The 15,409-nt window shown below is 38.5% G+C and overlaps 1 long non-coding RNA gene across 5 annotated transcripts in view; it reads left to right on the forward strand.

The window, feature by feature from the left end:
- The window catches only part of LOC102552232 (uncharacterized), a 212,956-nt gene that overhangs the window by 102,062 nt on the left and 95,485 nt on the right, over window positions 1–15,409 (forward strand). For 3 of the 5 annotated variants that reach the window (XR_010064134.1, XR_010064135.1, XR_010064137.1), the window contains one exon: window positions 7,962–8,037. This is a non-coding gene — a long non-coding RNA (uncharacterized LOC102552232). Of the gene's footprint in view, window positions 1–7,961; window positions 8,043–15,409 lie in introns of all 5 variants that reach the window. The other 2 variants (XR_010064136.1, XR_010064139.1) reach the window with 1 other exon arrangement.

The following is a 15,409-nucleotide window of genomic DNA, read 5'->3' on the forward strand; positions in this document are numbered from 1 at the left end:
TTTCAAGAAGTAAAACTTCATATCACCGTCATTTTATTTTAAACTTACTCTTCATAGATTTATCTTGCATTATATCAAATTGTTTTATTTTATTTTATTTTATTTTACTTTTTTATTGTTTTGATGGATCATCAAATGTTCTCTTTTTTTGGCATTTTTTCTTTATTAATTTTTTTCTCAAGTGTGCTTTCCCCTGCATAGCACCATCATACATGTGCACAGCATCCCTGCTGTTTGCACTCCCAAGTGTTTCATTCATAGGATGTCATACAGAACAGGTTTGCTTGGCCTTTCCTCCAAACTGATGAAAGGACTCTCAGTTGGTAGCATTTCCATGCTGGCCAAGATGCTTGGAAACTTATGTATGTAAAGCCCTACTGGATTTTTTTTTTATTAACTTGAGTATTTCTTATATACATTTCGAGTGTTATTCCCTTTCCCGGTTTCCGGGCAAACATCCCCCCTCCCCCTCCCCTTCCTTATGGGTGTTCCCCTCCAAACCCTCCCCCCATTGCCGCCCTCCCCCCCATAGTCTAGTTCACAGGGGATTCAGTCTTAGCAGGACCCAGGGCTTCCCCTTCCACTGGTGCTCTTACTAGGATATTCATTGCTACCTATGGGGTCAGAGTCCAGGGTCAGTCCATGTATAGTCTTTAGGTAGTGGCTTAGTCCCTGGAAGCTCTGGTTGCTTGACATTGTTGTACATATGGGGTCTCGATCCCCGTCAAGCTCTTCCAGTTCTTTCTCTGATTCCTTCAACGGGGGACCTATTCTCAGTTCAGTGGTTTGCTGCTGGCATTCGCCTCTGTGGCTGTGTCTCTCGGGAGCGATCTACATCCGGTTCCTGTGGGTCTGCACTTCTTTGATTCATCCATCTGGTCTGATTGGGTGGCTGTATATGTATGGGCCACATGTGGGGCAGGCTCTGAATGGGTGTTCCTTCAGTCTCTGTTTTAATCTTTGCCTCTCCCTTCCCTGCCAAGGGTATTCTTTTTCCTCATTTAAAGAAGGAGTGAAGCATTCACATTTTGATCATCCATCTTGAGTTTGGTTTGTTCTAGGGATCTACGATAATTCAAGCATTTGGGCTAATAGCCACTTATCAATGAGTGCATACCATGTGTGTCTTTCTGTGATTGGGTTAGCTCACGCAGGATGATATTTTCCAGTTCCAACAATTTGCCTACGAATTTCTTAAACTCGTTGTTTTTGATAGCTGAGTAATATTCCATTGTGTAGATGTACCACATTTTCTGTATCCATTCATCTGTTGAAGGGCATCTGGGTTCTTTCCAGTTTCTGGCTATTATAAATAAGGCTGCGATGAACATAGTGGAGCACGTGTCTCTTTTATATGTTGAGGCATCTTTTGGGTATATGCCCAAGAGAGGTATAGCTGGATCCTCAGGCAGTTCAATGTCCAATTTTCTGAGGAACCTCCAGACTGATTTCCAGAATGGTTTTACCAGTCTGCAATCCCACCTACAATGGAGGAGTGTTCCTCTTTCTCCACATCCTTGCCAGCATCTGCTGTCACCTGAGTTCTTGATCTTAGCCATTCTCACTGGTGTGAGGTGAAATCTCAGTGTTGTTTTGATTTGCATTTCCCTTATGACTAAGGATGTTGAACATTTCTTTAAGTGTTTCTCATCCATTCGGCATTCCTCAGCTGTGAATTCTTTGTTTAGCTCTGAACCAAATTTTTTAATAGGGTTATTTGTTTCCCTGCGGACTAACTTCTTGAGTTCTTTGTATATTTTGGATATAAGGCCTCTATCTGTTGTAGGATTGGTAAAGATCTTTTCCCAATCTGTTGGTTGCCATTTTGTCCTAACCAAATTGTCCTTTGCCTTACAGAAGCTTTGCAGTTTTATGAGATCCCATTTGTCGATTCTTGATCTTAGAGCGTAAGCCATTGGTGTTTTGTTCAGGAAATTTTTTCCAGTGCCCATGTGTTTGAGATGCTTCCCTAGATTTTCTTCTATTAGTTTGAGTGTGTCTGGTTTGATGTGGAGGTCCTTGATCCACTTGGACTTAAGTTTTGTACAGGGTAATAAGCATGGATAGATCTGCATTCTTTTACATGTTGCCCTCCAGTTGAACCAGCACCATTTGCTGAAAATGCTATCTTTTTTCCATTTGATGGTTTTGGCTCCTTTGTCAAAAATCAAGTGACCATAGGTGTGTGGGTTCATTTCTGGGTCTTCAATTCTATTCCACTGGTCTATCTGTCTGTCTCTGTACCAATACCATGCAGTTTTTATCACTATTGCTCTGTAATACTGCTTCAGTTCAGGGATAGTGATTCTCCCTGAAGTCCTTTTATTGTTGAGGATAGCTTTAGCTATCCTGGGTTTTTTGTTATTCCAAATGAATTTGCAAATTGTTCTGTCTAACTCTTTGAAGAATTGGATTGGTATTTTGATGAGGATTGCATAGAATCTGTAGATTTCTTTTGGTAAAATGGCCATTTTTACTATATTAATCCTGGCCATCCATGAGCATGGGAGATCATTCCATCTTCTGAGGTCTTCTTCAATTTCTTTCCTCAGTGTCTTGAAGTTCCTATTGTACAGATCTTTTACTTGCTTGGTTAAAGTCACACCGAGTTACTTTATATTATTTGGGTCTATTATGAAGGGTGTCGTTTCCCTAATTTCTTTCTCGGCTTGTTTCTCTTTTGTATAGAGGAAGGCAGCTGATTTATTTGAGTTAATTTTATACCCAGCCACTTTGCTGAATTTGTTTATCAGGTTTAGTAGTTCTCTGGTGGAACTTTTGGGATCACTTAAATATACTATCATATCATCTGCAAATAGTGATATTTTGACCTCCTCTTTTCTGATCTGTATCCCCTTTATCTCCTTTTGTTGTCTGATTGCTCTGGCTAGAACTTCAAGAACTATATTGAATAAGTAGGGAGAGAGTGGGCAGCCTTCTCTAGTCCCTGATTTTAGTGGGATTGCTTCAAGTTTGTCTCCATTTAGTTTAATGTTAGCAACTGGTTTGCTGTATATGGCTTTTACTATGTTTAGGTATGGGCCTTGAATTCGTATTCTTTCCAGGAGTTTTATAATGAAGGGGTGTTGAATTTTGTCAAATGCTTTCTCAGCATCTAATGAAATGATCATGTGGTTCTGTTCTTTCAGTTTGTTTATATAATGGATCACGTTGATGGTTTTCCGTATTTTAAACCATCCCTGCATGCCTGGGATGAAGCCTACTTGATCATGGTGGATGATTGTTTTGATGTGCTCTTGAATTCGGTTTGCCAGAATTTAGTTGAGTATTTTTGTGTTGATATTCATAAGGGATATTGGTCTGAAGTTCTCTTTCTTCATTGGATCTTTGTGTGGTTTAGTTATAAGGGTAATTGTGGCTTCGTAGAAGGTATTCGGTAGTGATCCATCTGTTTGAATTTTGGGGAATAGTTTGGGTAATATTGGTATGAAGTCTTCTATGAAGGTTTGATAGAATTCTGCACTAAACCCGTCTGGATCTGGGCTCTTTTTGGTTGGGAGACCTTTAATGACTGCTTCTATTTCCTTAGGAGTTATGGTGTTGTTTAACTGGTTTATCTGTTCCTGATTTAACTTCGATCCCTGGTATCTGTCTAGGAAATTGTCCATTTCCTGAAGATTTTCAAGTCTTGTTGAATATAGGTTTTTATAGTAAGATCTGATGATTTTTTTGAATTTCCTCTGAATGTGTAGTTATGTCTCACTTTTCATTTCTGATTTTGTTAATTTGGACACACTCTCTGTGTCCTCTCATAAGTCTGGCTAAGGGTTTATCTCTCTTGTTGATTTTCTCAAAGAACCAATTTTGGTTCTGTTGATTCTTTCTATGGTCCTTTTTGTTTCTACTTGGTTGATTTCAGCTCTGAGTTTGATTATTTCCTGCCTTCTACTCCTCCTGGGTGTATTTGCTTCTTTTTGTTCTAGAGCTTTCAGGGGTGCTGTCAAGCTGCTGACATATGCTCTTTCCTGTTTCTTTTTGCAGGCACTCAGCGCTATGAGTTTTCCTCTTAGCACAGCTTTCATTGTGTCCCATAAGTTTGGGTATGTTGTACCTTCATTTTCATTAAATTCTAAAAACTTTTTAATTTCTTTCTTTATTTCTTCCTTGACCAGGTTATCATTGAGTAGAGCATTGTTCAATTTCCACGTATATGTTGGCATTCTTCCCTTATTGTTATTTAAGACCAGTTTTAGGCCATGGTGGTCAGATAGCACGCATGGGATTATTTCTATCTTTCTGTACCTGTTGAGGCCCTTTTTTTGACCAATTATATGGTCAATTTTGGAGAAAGTACCATGAGGAGCTGAGAAGAAGGTATATCCTTTTGCTTTAGGATAGAATGTTCTATAAATATCCGTTAAGTCCATTTGGCTCATGACTTCTCTTAGTCTGTCGACATCACTGTTTAATTTCTGTTTCCATGATCTATCCATTGATGAGAGTGGGGTGTTGAAATCTCCCACTATTTTTGTGTGAGGTGCAATGTGTGTTTTGAGCTTTAGTAAGGTTTCTTTTACATATGTAGGTGCCCTTGTATTTGGGGCATAGATATTTAGGATTGAGAGTTCATCTTGGTGGATTTTTCCTTTGATGAATATGAAGTGTCCTTCCTTATCTTTTTTGATGAATTTAAGTTGAAAATTGATTTTATTTGCTATTAGAATGGCTACTCCAGCTTGCTTCTTCTGACCATTTGCTGGGAAAGTTGTTTTCCAGCCTTTCACTCTGAGGTAGTGTCTGTCTTTGTCTCTAAGGTGTGTTTCCTGTAGGCAGCAGAATGCAGGGTCCTCGTTGCGTATCCAGTTTGTTAATCTATTTCTTTTTATTGGGGAGTTGAGGCCATTGATGTTGAGAGATATTAAGGAATAGTGATTATTGCTTCCCATTATATTCATATTTGGATGTGAGGTTATGTTTGTGTGCTTTCACTCTCTTTGTTTTGTTGCCAATACGATTAGTTTCTTGCTTCTTCTAGGGTATAGCTTGCCTCCTTATGTTGGGCTTTACCATTTATTATCCTTTGTAGTGCTGGATTTGTAGAAAGATATTGTGTAAATTTGGTTTTGTCATGGAATATCTTGGTTTCTCCATCTATGTTAATTGAGAGTTTTACAGGATACAGTAATCTGGGCTGACATTTGTGTTCTCTTAGGGTCTGTATGACATCAGTCCAGGATATTCTGGCCTTCATAGTTTCTGGCGAGAAGTCTGGTGTGATTCTGATAGGTCTGCCTTTATATGTTACTTGACCTTTTTCCCTTACTGCTTTTAATATTCTTTCTTTATTTTGTGCGTTTGGTGTTTTGACAATTATGTGACGGGAGGTGTTTCTTTTCTGGTCCAATCTATTTGGAGTTCTGTAGGCTTCTTGTATGACTATGGGTACCTCTTTTTTTAGGTTAGGGAAGTTTTCTTCTATGATTTTGTTGAAGATATTTACTGGTCCTTTGAGCTGGGAGTCTTCACTCTCTTCTATACCTATTATCCTTAGGTTTGATCTTCTCATTGAGTACTGGATTTCCTGTATGTTTTGGACCAGTAGCTTTTTCTGCTTTACATTATCTTTGACAGTTGAGTCAATGATTTCTATGGAATCTTCTGCTCCTGAGATTCTCTCTTCCATCTCTTGTATTCTGTTGGTGAAGCTTGTATCTACAGCTCCTTGTCTCTTTTTTTGGTTTTCTATATCCAGGGTTGTTTCCATGTGTTCTTTCTTGATTGCTTCTATTTCCATTTTTAATTACTTCAACTGTTTGATTGTGTTGTCCTGGAATTCTTTCAGGGATTTTTGCGATTCTTTCAGGGATTTTTGGGATTCCTCTCTGTAGGCTTCTACTTGTTCTCTAAGAGAGTTCTTCACGTCTTTCTTGAAGTCCTCCAGCATCATGATCATATATGATTTTGAAGCTAGATCTTGCTTTTCTGGTATGTTTGGATATTCCATGTTAGTTTTGGTGGGAGAATTGGGCTCCGATGATGCCATGTAGTCTTGGTTTCTCTTGCTTGGATTCCTGCGCTTGCCTCTTGCCATCAGATTATCTCTAGTGTTACTTTGTTCTGCTATTTCTGACAGTGGCTAGACTGTCCTATAAGCCTGTGCGTCAGGAGTGCTGTAGACCTGTTTTCCTCTCTTTCAATCAGTTATAGGAACAGAGTGTTCTGCTTTCGGGCGTGTACTTTTTCCTCTCTACAGGTCTTCAGCTGTTCCTGTGGGCCTGTGTCTTAGGTTCACCAGGCAGCTTTCTTGCAGCAGAAAAGTTGGTCTTACCTGTGGTCCTGAGGCTCAAGTTCATTCGTGGGGGGCTGCCCACGGGCTCTCTGCAGAGGCAGCAACCAGGAAGATATGCGCCGCCCCTTCCGGGAGCTTCAGTGCACCAGGGTTCCAGTTGGCCTTTGGTGTTTTCCTCTGGCATCCGAGATGTGTGTGCAGAGAGCAGTCTTTTCTGGTTTCCCAGGCTTGTCTGCCTCTCTGAAGGTTTAGCTCTCCCTCCCACTGGATTTGGGTGCAGAGAACTGTTTATCCGCTCTGTTTCCTTCAGGTTCCGGCGGTGTCTCAGGCAGGGGTCCTGCCGCTCCTGGGCCCTCCCTCATGGGAGCCCAGAGGCCTTATACAGTTTCCTCTTGGGCCAGGGATGTGGGCAGGGGTGGGCAGTGTTGGTGGTCTCTTCTGCTCTGCAGCCTCAGGAGTGCCCACCTGACCAGGCGGTTGGGTCTCTCTCTCCCGGGGTCTGGGATCAGAGAGCTGCTGATTTCAAATTATTTTAATACAGTAATCTACCTACCAGTATAATTTTCAAATAAATCCAATTATTGAAATTATGTATTTTATCACTGTTGTTCTGTAGTACAGCTTGAAGTCAGTGATGGTGATTCCCTCAGAAGTTCTTTAATTTGTGAGAATGGTTTTTGTTATCTTGGTTGTTATTCAAGATGATTTTAGAATTGCTCTTATGATCTCTGTGAAGAACTGAGTTGTAATTTTGATGAGGATTGCATTGAATCTATAGATAGATGTTGGTAAGATGGCCATTTCTACCATGTTAATTCTGCCAACCCGTGAACATGGGAGGTCTTTCCATCTTCTGAGATCATCTTCAATTTCTTTGTTCAGAAACTTGAAGCTTTTTGTCATAAAGATCTTTTACTTGCTTGGTTAGAGTCATACCGAAGTATTTTTTTATTAACTTGAGTATTTCTTATATACATTTCGAGTGTTATTCCCTTTCCCGGTTTCCGGGCAATCATCCCCCTCAACACCGAAGTATTTTATGTTATTTGGGACGATTGTGAAGGGTGTCATTTCCATAATTCGTTCTCAGCCAGTTTATTCTTTAAGTAGAGGAATGTAACTGATTCGTTTGAGTTAATTTTATACTCAGCCACTTTGCTGAAGTTGTTTATCAGGCTTAGTAGTTCTTTGGTGGAATTTCAGGGTCACTTAAGTATACTTTCATATCTTCTGCAACTAATGATATTTTGACTTCTTCCTTTCCAATTTGTATTTCTTTCACCTCCTATTGTTGTCTAATTACTCGGGCTAGAAATTCTGGTACTTTACTGAATACATTGGGAACGAGTGGATGTGCTTGTCTTGTCCCTGATTTTAGTGGGATTTTTTTTCAGAGAGGAGGCCTGTGGTCCTTTGGAGACTTGATACCATAGCATAAGGTGCTGCTAGAGTGCTAAGGCAGGAATGGGTGTGTAGGAGAGCAGTTTCATACAGGCAAAGGGGAGGGGGGATTGGATGGGAGGGTTTTGAAGGAGAAACCAAGAAGGGGAACAACATTCGAAAGGTAAATAAATAAAATCACCAACAAAATAAAAATAAATAAATAAATCTTGAGAGCAATTTTGTCAACAGATCATACACAGGAACTTTGATCAGTGAGTCAAAATGAATGATTTCGTTATAACTGATAATTTCAAATATTTTGTTACAGTAATGGAAACCTAAAATGAAGACCTGATGTTCTAAAATTCCAAGACTAAAGAAATCTACAAATATAAACATACACAGTTAAGTATGTTTACTTAAATGTATATGTGGCATGATATCTATATACACGAAGAAACAGATTTATAAAGTGTTTGTACTTACCTAAACTACGTAAATATTTTTAAATATTGTTATAATGAAAATATAGAAGATACTATTGTAATTAAAATTATAAGTTTACTTCAAAAGCATTAGCTCAAATATAAAAAACTTATAAATATGTAAAAATATGCAAAATGAAAAAGTATATAGGATGTAATATGATTAAAAGTTGGAAATGCTTTTTAGTATATGACATTATAATTATTTAGTATTGTTTGAGTTGAGTCAAGTAATATAGTGATTCAAGTATATAATCTTTTTAATATTAAATTTAATTATTTAATTCTTTCTTTAATACATCTGTAATTTATGTTTCAATATGTTGAACATTGTCTCATATATTCATTTATTCAAAATTGTATCTAAAATATACTTATCTACAAATTTCCCTTTAAGTTCATCAGTTAATTACAGATTATGTAACAATTTAAGATGTTATTTCTTTTGGCACTTTAGGACAACTGCACTGACAGAGGTAATACATTGGTAATGAATGATTGTGGGAACTAGACATTGTAGTTAAATGCTGGGATGTTGAGATACACGAAAAAGAAAGATGTTATTCATTTATGAATACCACAAAGTGGAAACATCAAGATTGCCTAACAAATTGAATATGTGGCTAGACAATCCAGGGACTGAGAACTTGCATTTTAAAGACAAAATATAGTACCACAAACTGAGCTTAAAATATATTCAAATATATTAAATAGAATGATAACTGCATACTTAATATATGTTAATTAATATTTCTGCTGTGGGGTTTTCTTCTTCTACATTTGTAGCCGTACATCTTTGTGATTAGGTGAGTGTCAGGGTGGGGAGGTGGAAGGAAGGGTGATTGGGGAGGGAGAACACTTATAGAAAAATGAGGAGGGGGTAGGATAGGGGTAGTTGTGGATGGGAAACCAGGAAATGGAATAACATTTCCCTTATGTATATTAACATAAAAATACTCAATAAAATTCTCACAAACTGAATCCAAGAACACATCAAAACAATCATCCATTATGATAAAGTAAGCTTCATCCTAGGGATGCAGGGATTGTTCAATATACAGAAATTTATCAACGTAATCAAACATATAAATAAACTCAAAGAAAAAAAAAACCTGATCATTTCTTTGGATTATGAGAAAGCATTTGACACAATTTAACACCCCTTCATGATAAAAGTCCAGGAAATATCAGAAATTCAAGGCCCATTCCAAAACATAGTGAAATCAGTATACAGCAAACCAGTAGCTAACATTAAACTAAATGGAGAGAAATGTGAAGCAATCCCACTAAAATCAGGGATTAGACAAGGCTGCCACTGTCTATCAAATTATTCTATATGGTACTCAAAGTCCTAACCAGAGCAATGAGGGGAAGTCAAAGTGATACAAATTGGAAAGGAAGAAGTCAAAATATGAATATTTGCAGATGATATGATAGTATATTAATGTGACCCCAGAAGTTGCACTAAGCCTGATAAACAACTTCAGCAAAGTGGCAGGGTACAAAATTAACTCAAACAAATCAGTAGCCTTCCTCTGCTCAAAAGATGAACAGGCTAGGAAAAATTTATGGAAGTGATACCCTTCACAATAGTCATAAATAACATAAAATACTTCGCAGTTACTCTAACCAAGCAACTGAAAGATCTGTATAACAAGAACAAGTCTCTAAAGAAAGAAATTGATGAAGATCACAGAAGATGGAAAGAATTCCCATGCTCATGGATTGGCAGGATTAACATAGTAAAAATGGCCATTTTGCCAATGTCAATCTACAGATTCAATGCAATCCCCATCAAAATTCTAAATCAACTCTTCATAGAGTTAGAGCAATTTGCAAATTCATTTGGAATAGCCAAAGACCAAGGATAGTGAAAACTATCCGCAACAATAAAAGAACTTCTGGGGAAATCACCATCCCTGACCTCAAGCAGTATTACAGAGTGATAGTGACAAAAACTATGTGGTATTGGTACAGAGACAGGCAGGTAGATCAAAGGAATAGAATTGAAGACATGGAAATGAACTCATACACCTAGGGTCACTTGATCTTTGACAGAGGAGCTAAAACCATCTAGTGGAAAAAAGATAGCATTTTCAACAAATGGTGCTGGTTCAACTGGAGGTTGTATCATGTAGAAGAATGCAAATTGACCCACTCTTATTGCCCTGTACAAAGCTTAAGTCCAAGTGGATCAAGGACCTCCACATAAAACCACATAAAATAGAACTAATAGAAGAAAAAGTGGGGAAGCATCTCGAATACATGGGCACTTGGGAAAATTTCCTGAACAAAACACCAATGGCTTATGCTCTAAGATCAAGAAACGACAAATGGGACCTCATAAAACTGCAAAACTTCTGTAAGGCAAAGGACACTGTTGTTAGGACAAAATGGCAACCAACAAATTGGGAAAAGGTTTTTACCAATCCTATACCTTATAGAGGGCTAATATCCAAAATATTCAAAGAACTTAAGTTAGACTCCATAGAGCCAAATAAACCTAGTAAAAATAGAGTACAGAGCTAAACAAAAAATTCCCAGCTGAGCAATATCAAATAGCTGAGAAGCACCTAAAGAAAGGTTCAGCATCCTTAGTCATAAGGGAAATGAAAATCCAAACAACTCTGAGATTCCACCTCACACCAGTCAGAATGGCTAAGATCAAAATCTCAGGTGACAACAGATGCTGGAGAGGATATGGAGAAAGAGGAACACTTCTCCATTGTTGGTGGGATTGCAAACTGTCACAACCATTCTGGAAATCAGTCTGGAGGTTCCTCAGAAAATTGGACATTGCACTATCTGAGGACCCATCTATACCTCTCCTGGGCATATACCCAAAAGATGCTCCAACATACAACAAAGAAACATGTTTCACTATGTTAGTAGCAGCCTTCTTTATAGTAACCAGAAGCTGAAAAAAATTCCAGATACCCATCACCAGAGGAATGGATACAGAAAATGTATTATATCTACATAATGGAGTACTACTTAGCTATCAAAAACAATGGCTTCATGAAATTCATATGCGAATGAATTGAAATAGAAAATATCATCCTGAGTGAGGTAACTCAATCACCGAAAAACACACATGGTATGCACTCACTTATAGGTGGATATTAGCCAAAGCTCGAATAACACAACATACAATCTACAGACCACCTAAAGCTGAAGAAGGAAGAACAAAGTATGGATGCTTCATGCCTTAAAAAGGGGAACAAAAATATTCATAGGAGAGATATGGAGCCAAATTTGAAGCAGAGACTGAAGGAATGGCCATTCAGAGCCTGCCCCACATGGGTATACAGCCCATATATATATATACAACCACGAAAACTCGATAATATTGATGAAGCTAAGAAGTCCATGTTGATAGAGGCCTGATATAGCAGTCTCCTGAGAGGCATAGCCAGAGCATGCTAAATACAGAGGTGTATGCTAGCAACAAACTATTGAACTGAGAATGCAGTTCACATTGGAGGAATTAGAGAAAGGATCTAAAGAGCTGAAGGGGTTTACAACCACATATGAACAACAATGCCAAACAAACTGAGCTCCCAGGGACTAAAGCGCTACCCAAAGACTACACAGGGACTGACCCATGGCTCCAGTTGCAAATGTAGCAGAAGATGACCTTGTTGGGCACCAATGGAAGGAGAATCCCTTGTTCCTGCCAAGGCTGTACTCCACAGTGCAGGGGAATGACAGGGGTGTGGGGAGGGATGCAAGTAGGGGTGGTTGTGAAGGGGAACACTCTTATAGAAGAAGGGGAGGGGGATGGGATTTGGGGGTTTAGAACTATAAACTGCAGAAGTGAAAACATTTGAAATGTAAATAAAAAATCCAATTAAAAAAGAAAAATGTGAATGAAAATAATAAATTTAAAAATATCTGAAATTTAGGGAAATTGTGAAATTTAGGAGTTAGAGAATAGTAAAATTATGCTATATACATGTATGGGTATCACATGCAGATAATTTCCATTAATGTAATAAAAACTTTCAATGTCCAATAAAATATAAAATATAGAAAAAAAAGAAATATTTCTGCTTCCTGTTTTTTTTTGTTAACTTGAGTATTTCTTATTTACATTTCGAGTGTTATTCCCTTTCCCGGTTTACTGGCCAACATCCCCCTAACCCCTACCCCTCTCCTTCCTTATGGGTGTTCCCCTCCCCATCCTCCCCCCATTGCAGCCCTCCACCCAACAATCACATTCACTAGGGGTTCAGTCTTGGCAGGACCCAGGGCTTCCCCTTACACTGGTGATCGTACTATGATATTCAATGCTACCTAAGAGGTCAGAGTCCAGGGTCAGTCCATGTATAGTCTTTAGGTAGTGGCTTACGCCCTGGAAGCTCTGGTTGCTTGGCATTGTTGTTCATATGGGGTCTCGAATCCCTTCGAGCTCTTCCAGTTCTTTCTCTGATTCCTTCAACGGGGGTCCTGTTCTCAGATCAGTGGATTGCTGCTGGCTTTTGCCTCTGTATTTGCTGTATTCTGGTTGTGTCTTTCAGGAGCGATCTACATCCGGCTCCTGTCTGCCTGCACTTCTTTGCTTCATCCATCTTGTCTAATTGGATGGCTGTATATGTATGGGCCACATGTGGGGCAGGCTCTGAATGGGTGTTCCTTCAGTCTCTGTTTTAATCTTTGCCTCTCTATTCCCAGCCAAGGGTATTCTTGTTCCCCTTTTAAAGAAGGAGTGAAGCATTCACATTTTGATCATCTGTCTTGAGTTTCATGTGTTCTAGGCATCTAGGGTAATTCAAGCGTTTGGGCTAATAGCCACTTGTCAATGAGTGCATACCATGTGTGTTTTTCTGTGATTAGGTTACCTCACTCAGGATGATATTTTCCAGTTCCAACCATTTGCCTATGAATTTCATAAAGTCATTGTTTTTAATAGCTGAGTAATATTCCATTGTGTAGATGTACCACATTTTCTGTATCCATTCCTCTGTTGAAGGGCATCTGGGTTCTTTCCAGTTTCTGGCTATTATAAATAAGGCTGCTATAAACCTAGTGGAACACGTGTCTTTTTTATGTTGGGACATCTTTTGGGTATATGCCCAAGAGAGGTATAGCTGGATCCTCAGGCAGTTCAATGTCCAATTTTCTGAGGAACCTCGAGACTGATTTCCAGAATGGTTCTACCAGTCTGCAATCCCACCAACAATGGAGGAGTGTTCCTCTTTCTCTCATCCTTGCCAGCATCTGCTGTCACCTGAGTTTTTGATCTTAGCCATTCTCACTGGTGTGAGGTGAAATCTCAGGGTTGTTTTGATTTGCATTTCCCTTATGACTAAAGATGTTGAACATTTATTTAGGTGTTTCTCAGCTATTTGTCATTCCTCAGCTGTGAATTCTTTGTTCAGCTCTGAGTCCCATTTTTAATAGAGTTATTTATCTTTCTGCGGTCTAACTTCTTGAGTTCTTTGTATATTTTGGATATAAGGCCTCTATCTATTGTAGGATTGGTAAAGATCTTTTCCCAATCTGTTGGTTGCCGTTTTGTCCTAACCAAAGTGTCCTTTGCCTTACAGAAGCTTTGCAGTTTTATGAGATCCCATTTGTCGATTCTTGATCTTAGAGCGTAAGCCATTGGTGTTTTGTTCAGGAAATTTTTTCCAGTGCCCATGTGTTCCAGATGCTTCCCTAGTTTTTCTTCTATTAGTTTGAGTGTGTCTGGTTTGATGTGGAGGTCCTTGATCCACTTGGACTTAAGCTCTGTACAGGGTGATAAACATGGATCGATCTGCATTCTTTTACATGTTGCCCTCCAGTTGAACCAGCACCATTTGCTGAAAATGCTATCTTTTTTCCAATTGATGGTTTTGGCTCCTTTGTCAAAAATCAAGTGCCCATAATTGTGTGGGTTCATTTTTGGGTCTTCAATTCTGTTCCATTCGTCTATCTGTCTGAATCTGTACCAATACCATACATTTTTTATCCATATTGCTCTGTAATACTGCTTGAGTTCAGGGATAGTGATTTCCCCCTGAAGTCCTTTTACTGTTGAGGATAGTTTTAGCTATCCTGGGTTTTTTGTTATTCTAGATGAATTTGCAAATTGATCTGTCTGACTCTTTGAAGAAATGGTTTGGTATTTCGATGGGGATTGCATTGAATCTGCAGATCGCTTTTGTTAATATGGCCATTTTTACTGTATTAATCCTGCCAATCCATGAGCCTGGGAGATCTTTCCATCTTCTGAGGTCTTCTTCAATTTCTTTCTTCAGAGTCTTGAAGTTCTTATTGCACAGATCTTTTACTTGCTTGGTTAAAGTCACACTGAGGTAGTTATATTATTTGGGTCTATTATGAAGGGTGTCATTTCCCTAATTTCTTTCTGGGCTTGTTTTTCTTTTATGTAGAGGAAGGCAACTGATTTATTTGAGTTAATTTTATACCCAGCCACTTTGCTGAAGTTGTTTATCAGCTTTAGTAGTTCTCTGATGGAACTTTTGGGATCACTTAAATATACTATCATATCATCTGCAAATAGTGATATTTTGACTTCCTTTTTTCCAATACGTATCCCCTTGATCTCCTTTTGTTTTCTCATTGCTCTGGCTAGGACTTCTAGAACTATATTGAAAATGTAGGGAGAGAGTGGGCAGCCTTGTCTAGTCCCTGATATTCATGGGATTGCTTCAAGTTTCTCTCCATTTAGTTTAATATTAGCAATTGGTTTGCTGTATATGGCTTTTACTATGTTTAGGTCTGGGCCTTGAATTCCTATTCTTTCCAGGACTTTTATCATGAATGGGTGTTGAATTTTGTCAAATGTTTTCGCAGCATCTAATGAAATGATATTGTGGTTTTGTTCTTTCAGTTTGTTTATATAATGGATCACATTGATGGTTTTCCATATATTAAACCATCCATGCATGCCTGGGTTGAAGCCTACTTGATCATGGTGGATGATTGTTTTGATGTGCTCTTGGATTTGGTTTGCTGGAATTTTATTGAATATTTTTGTGTTGATATTCATGAGGGATAATGGTCTGAAGTTCTCTTTCTTTGTTGGGTCTTTGTGTGGTTTAGGTATAAGAGTAATTGAGGCTTCCTAGAAGGAATTCGGTAGTGCTCCATCTGTTTCAATTTTGTGGAATAGTTTGTATAGTATTTGTATGAGGTCGTCTATGAAGGTCTGATAGAATTCTGCACTAAACCCGTCTGGACCTGGGCTCTTTTTCGTTGGGACACCTTTAATGACTGCTTCTATTTCCTTAGGAGTTATGGGGTTGTTTAACTGGTTTATCTGTTCCTGATTTAACTTTGG

The sequence above is a fragment of the Rattus norvegicus genome, chromosome 2 (assembly GCF_036323735.1).
Source record: "Rattus norvegicus strain BN/NHsdMcwi chromosome 2, GRCr8, whole genome shotgun sequence".
Classification (NCBI taxonomy): domain Eukaryota; kingdom Metazoa; phylum Chordata; class Mammalia; order Rodentia; family Muridae; genus Rattus; species Rattus norvegicus.